Source organism: Cryptotermes secundus, unplaced genomic scaffold (assembly GCF_002891405.2).
Source record: "Cryptotermes secundus unplaced genomic scaffold, Csec_1.0 scaffold132, whole genome shotgun sequence".
Taxonomy (NCBI): domain Eukaryota; kingdom Metazoa; phylum Arthropoda; class Insecta; order Blattodea; family Kalotermitidae; genus Cryptotermes; species Cryptotermes secundus.
The window spans coordinates 162511-168877 of NW_019722426.1; the positions used below are offsets into that span (position 1 = coordinate 162511).

The following is a 6367-nucleotide window of genomic DNA, read 5'->3' on the forward strand; positions in this document are numbered from 1 at the left end:
GAAGACACCTACTCAGTTGGGCCCCCTAGAAAGAGCTAATCTCAATCACTGGACTCAAATCTTCCTGTCTCACCTGAAGACGGAAACAGATCCACTTTCCGAAACGTCGTGTCCTCTATTACCTCAAATTCCGGACGATGGAAAAAGTCCCAAACCCCAGTAATTCTGTGTGTCATCTACCATCGTCAGAACCCTTTAGAATCTACTAGTGAATAATGAGTTGAGAAGGTAAAGAAGGAATCGTTTCTGGCTTAATTTGAGATTTGCCAGGAAGAGCAAATATTAGGACACCCAGTTGCCGGGCCGATAATGTTTGAAATATGATCTAATGGAATAGATTAATGGGGTGGAACGTTTTGATGACGACAACGACGATAGCAGCAGTAGCAGCTTCAAAACGTTAACTGAGCTTACGTTCGAGAGATGTCTGGTGTACGATGTCCTGTCGCCGCTACTGGCGGTAAGGAAAGCCATCCGACTGCGTAATTAGCTCCGTAAGTCAGCTAGACAATGTCTGTGGCACGCAGACTGTAACGTAATTTAATTAGCGGTTGTGAAACCCAATTACATGCTGCTTTACAAGGATCTTGCGACCTGTGTAATGGACAGGTTCTAGGATACGCATCACCAACTTCTCATAGAGTGGAGAACGTTTGCCTCGAGTCATTGCGGAAGAGAACATAATGTTAATCCTCTTTGCATTTGCAAGAATACGAGTTTTGTCCGAAATGAAACCACTTTAGTGCCTGGTTTCCGTTTTGTGATTGCTGTAATAATCAGCTAGACAGGCTTACACGAAGACATTGGTTAGAGGGAAGGTGACTAGTCAAATTGCTGCCTTTATATGACAACTCCAGGAAGTTCTTGTGAGATATCTAATCCACGCCTTCGTGTTCTTGCTCTACTTTTCGTTTCTCTCTTTTCTCCGCTGTTTTTATCCCATTGTTTTCGTTCTTCCTTAAAGATTAGCAAATGAGTTTATCTTCTCATTGGTCTTCCTGCATCTCGTCGCTCCCCCTCTTGGTTGACTTTGTGGGAACTATTTCGGAATTCTTATGTCATTTTTCTTACATGGTCTGTTCATTCGAAAGCCACTTTCCCTTTGTAGGAAAGACTGATGTCTTGCCTTATCATCTTTAATGGTTTTTTTACGGATCTGCGTGAAATTTGATGTCACCTTCATGCCACTCGAAGCTACCCCACATATTTTCTTTATTTTTTCGGTTGTCTGTTTGGCCTCAGTCGGAATTCTTACGAGGTTTGCTAACATATGTTAGTCCTCTTGGTTGGTACTTTAGAATTGATGCTATTGCCTCCCTGTTTAGATGTTCTGCCACTCTCTACCTAGTAAATCTGTTTCGCCCCTTCATGCCATTTATTATTTTATCCAGACGGTCCCATTTTTATAACACCTCAAACATTTAATATTGTCACCTGTAGGAAGTACACGTGACGAAAATAACGGGTTCTAAATCGGATGATTGGATTTATTGGCACCTCGGTTACAGGTTCTCTTAATCACACTCAGTTAGAAAGCTATGGCTATTCTACACACTTTGAATTCACCGTTGTACACGCACTAGGATTCACCGTCTTCGCTAGTCGTCTCCTGGCAACGGATCTCAACGCAGAAACTTGCAGTTCAAATCACTTTGAAGTCTTCTTATTGTTTCATCTTTAGTCACTCTGTACTCCTCTGTCCTAATTTGTACTCAACTGATCTTCACAGTTCATTAAGGGCATTCTCCATTCTTGTCCTTGGACTCTCAACTGCACTGCCCACTAATCTAAGGCACAACATATCCTCCTTATATAGGCTCCGTACGGACCACACAGAAACACAAGTCACATGATTGCTATCTCGCTCGTCCATTGGCGGACTGACGTCCTACATCCGACGCTGCAGACTGTGAACTACTGACAGCGTTGTTACAGAAACTGCGAATATATAAATAACTAAATAAGGAATTCCTAATGTTGACTGTCGTGTGTTAATTAGTGCGGTTTTGATGTTTATTAATCGGTTCAGATTCTGCCTACCTGATTTTATTATTTGAGCTATTGAATAATTTAAACAAGCAAAACCCAAAAGTCAATTAAACGTAAGCAAATGTACATTTTGGAAGTAGAATTTTCTTCGCACTGGTTGTAATGACTGCAGCTTCGGACTCGATTTCAAGAAGAAGAAGAAGAGGAAGAAGAAGAAGAAGAGAAAACATTTCTTGGGCGCGCCACTTAAAGACAAGAATCTCTCTTCAGTTTATGAATTTAATAGAGTAAAGGTTTTAAGATGCGAAGGGCCAGTAGCACACACTAGAAGAATCAAGAAATAAATTCGAAATTTCATTTTGAGAAATAAAACAATAGCTGACTTGAGAAACCAACATGTAAATGAGAAGATCAGTTGGACCGATTATGTGAGAAATGGATAAGTGTTATTTAGAGTCGGTGAGCAGAGGAATATCCTACACGAAATAAGGAAACGGAAGGCTAATTGGATTGGTCATATCTTACGCAGTAACTGCCTTCTAAAAGAAGTTATTGAAGGAAAGATAGAGGGGCGGATAGAAGTGACCAAAAGACGAGGAAGAAGACGTAAGAAGATGCTGGATGACCTTGGGGGCAGAAGAGGATATTCTCATTTGAAGGAGAAAGCTCTAGATCGCATTAAGTGGAGGAACTGTTTTGGAAGAGACTGTGGACCTGTCGTCTGACAGATTACTTCATTGGTCGCTTGACATCTTTTACTAATTTTCACTTATATCCTTACCAAATGATCTTTAAATTGATGTATTGTTGTAAAATGCCCGTACGAAATCATTCGGTCAACCGGTAGCCATTAATTATTTGATTAAGTCTCATTTTCGTTTGAGATCACTTCTTCCTATACTTTGTCAGATGCCCCTGATCTCTGCGTTCTTTTCAAAGATGAACCTAAGACAGATGAAAGATAACGAATATTCCTGTGCAGCAGAATGCCGATTCTTGTCACAAAACCGTTCCAGCACAATTGTTATTGTTAAAGACCTTCAACGTTGGAATGTTGTTTGTTTTCGAAGGCTGTTTAAAATAGAAGGCGGAAGTTTCAGTACGTTTATGTTCCATAATTAGAATCGAACGCTGTTTGTTTCTATAATTAAATACGCCATGTTATATAACGAGAGTTTCCGTGTGTAGTTACATCTGATCAGGAATATGAATTCCATATCAGTGAAGGCTGTGTAAGATGTAATTGAATTAGCGACTTGCTGACGATTTGGCACATCAGTTAACACATTTCACATTGTTTTTTCAGTGGAATATCAGTACTTATCGCAGACATTGCCTCACAGGTAACGCTCAGCCCAGTCAAGAGGTGATCAGAGGTGAATCCCCGATTAAGTACAGATGATGTGATAAGATGCTGGCTGGTGGAGCCTGTGGCGTATGTCAAGAACCATTGATAGAATGGTGATTTGCAGGGAAGAGAAAAATTCAGGTTACTGGCAGACATAACCCGCAATTATCTGACAAAAGTAATAAACAGGTAAAGTTATCCCTGTAACAGGCCGTGAAGGCCCATAGGGTTGAGAGAGATTGAGGCTCGCACATCTAGACGCTCGGCTCACAGATGGCGGTAAGGTTGGCAGCCTTACTCGTTGGCCGCCCTTTAGTACCCCCCGCCCCGCCCTCCAGGAAGATTCCTGGTACTCATTTCTGTTAGAAGCTGAGTCATCCCTAGGACCATAGTGCGGCTGGAAGGATTAGGTAATAGTCCGTGGCATGTAGTCCGCAAGCGAACTATACCGACCGAAAGACGGCCGATTGTCGGCGAAGTTAGTGTTAGCTATTGCGGATAGAGGGTGTCGCGTGGTCAGCGCAACGGATCCCCACGGCCGTTAATCTCGGTTTTCTAGATGGGAGGAAGGATTAGGTAGATAGAAAAAATCCGCTTCATCCACCTCGTACCCGCGACCTTCCGGCTTGTAGCATAGTGCCTCAACCAACTACGCTTCTGCGTACTCCGGAGTAAATATTTATGATAAATTAAGATGAGAGTAAATAAAGGATATGCTTGTTATTCAGTTCCAAAAAGTTACTGTTCTCTTACTTTTCAGAGCACTAAAGAACATTTTACGAGATTTGTTATGTTAATAGGATGCGTTACTTTTGAGTGAAGATTTAAGCACAGTAGACCACTGTAGGTCGCGGTGCAAGGGCCGAGGAGGCCTATCCCTTATACATTCATTCATTTGAGTGAAGAACATCATATATTACTAACGCTTTGAATCTGTCTCAGGGATATATTTGGACCTAAGGCTGATTAAGTAAGTTGGCAATTTGGAATATTATATAACGAGGTAAGTTGAGGCATTCTCCTGAACTGTTGATCCCAAATACTTAAACTGTGATACAGTTGGAATTGTGTTTCCATCGTCAGCGGTCAATAAAAGGGAACACATACATATATTATTAGCTACAGTGGGCTATGGAACTGTAAATAGGTTTATTAGGTGTCTCTGCGCTCTTATGTGGTAATTTAGTATGAAGCCCTCCGGCGAGCCCTCGTCGCAAATCGAACTTTTTGATCAGGAACCTTGGCCTGTTGACACACGCGACCGCTATGGAGAAACACTCTTTTTTTTTCCCCCTTGGCACTACAGCCCCAGTGGGCCTAAGCCTACCTCCATGAACTTCTCCGTTCACTTCGGTTTTTCTAGATCTTACACATTCGGTAGGACTCCTTGGGCGGGTGATCAGCTCGTAGCAAGGCCTCTACCTGTACACAAACACAGAAAAACACACACACACAAACTAAACATCCATGCCCTGAGTGGGATTCGAACCCACGATCCTGGTTTCCAAGCGNAGCGAGCGAAAACAGTACATGCCTTAGACCGCTCGGCTACTGTGACCGGCGAAACACTCTTTTACTGCCTATGTTTTTCTCATTTGTTTGTTCATTAACCACCAACACCCGAATCTCTATCAAAGAACAGGCGTAGGTGGCTCTTACTACTGTACGTCATTTTAGGAAGGTTTGTTTCCTTCATTTCCCTAGTAATGTGCAGTTATAATTCTGCAGAGCTGTTGAGATCTCTTCGCTATAATGTTAACATCACTGGCTCTCTCATAACCTACACATCTAAAAATTCAAATTTGCTAACTTATTTAACTTAAAGACGTATAATTCCTTCAGTTTATTCCATTAAATATTACATATCCAGAACATAGTGCAGTTTTGAAGAGTACGACATGCTGAGCTGTAACGCTATGTAGTCCGGAGACAATCCGAAGTTTCGTAGAAACATCGCTTCCATCTTCAGAGTCGAAGATTAAGCCAAGCAAGAAACCAGCATAAGTGGCAAGCAGCTGTTAGGCCATCGCTCTTTCCATCACCCTTCTTAGACTTTCCTCTGCTTCTTGCCGCTGTTACCCCTCAGGTCCCAGTCTAGGTTCCGTTTCTTCTGCTCCCATTGGCTCTCTCTGACCGCATGCAGACAAAGGCACTACGTCCTCCGTTGGCTGTCTCAGTTCCTTCGGGCCAGGACTAGTCTATATCAGGCCGAATTTTCCACGCTCGGTTTTATCAGCTGCTTCTGTTGCTTTCTTCTGTCGTATGCTCTTCGACATAGAAGGAGACGATATGTTCCTCCGAAACGGCAGGGTGTTTACGGATGTCACGGCATTGTAACTCAGAAAGCCGCAGTCTTCATATTCACGGCCATGAGAACGTCAGATTAAAAGAAGTTACGGCCCTGCTGCTCTGTAAGAGTAGTAATGGACCAGTATGGTCTAAAATGAAATTAATTCGCGTTTGTTATTGACTGACTCTGGTTATTTTTGGACGCGTTTTTGGCCGGTTGTAAATGGTGAGCGGCAATGATTTGAACCGAGACATTTTTAGCAACTTAGAAGCACCGTCTTGGCAGTCACCTGGAGGGACTGGTCTACTCAGCCCTGCTTGACAGTAATTTAGTGTATACTTCCAATGACAAATTTAATGGAAATCATTTCACGGATCATGGTAATGATATTGTCGACACAACAACGACGTAAATTAAATAAATTTGAAGAAACACTTTATATCTCATTGATTTTAATTGGTTTTATTGCGTTTTAATTTACTTCATTCTGTCGAGGGCCCCGGTACTTCGAGTCTTTAACACGAGGATGCAAAAAACAAACATCCTTTTCACGAGTTCTGGAGGTGAAGCATGCAAATCGAACTTTCTACTGAGACATTTAGTTAGTTAGTTAGTTATTGGAGAGGGTGGGTTTCCCCATGCACTTAGACCAGTGTTGGTCCATTGTGCTTCCCTTTATGATATTCTACCAGTCTCTATACCCTACCGATATTGGTGCGTACCATCAGTCCCGACCGAGC

The 6367-nt window shown here is 42.3% G+C and overlaps 1 protein-coding gene across 2 annotated transcripts in view; it reads left to right on the forward strand.

The window, feature by feature from the left end:
* The window catches only part of LOC111861290, a 350133-nt gene that overhangs the window by 52204 nt on the left and 291562 nt on the right, over positions 1–6367 (forward strand). The window lies entirely within an intron of this gene.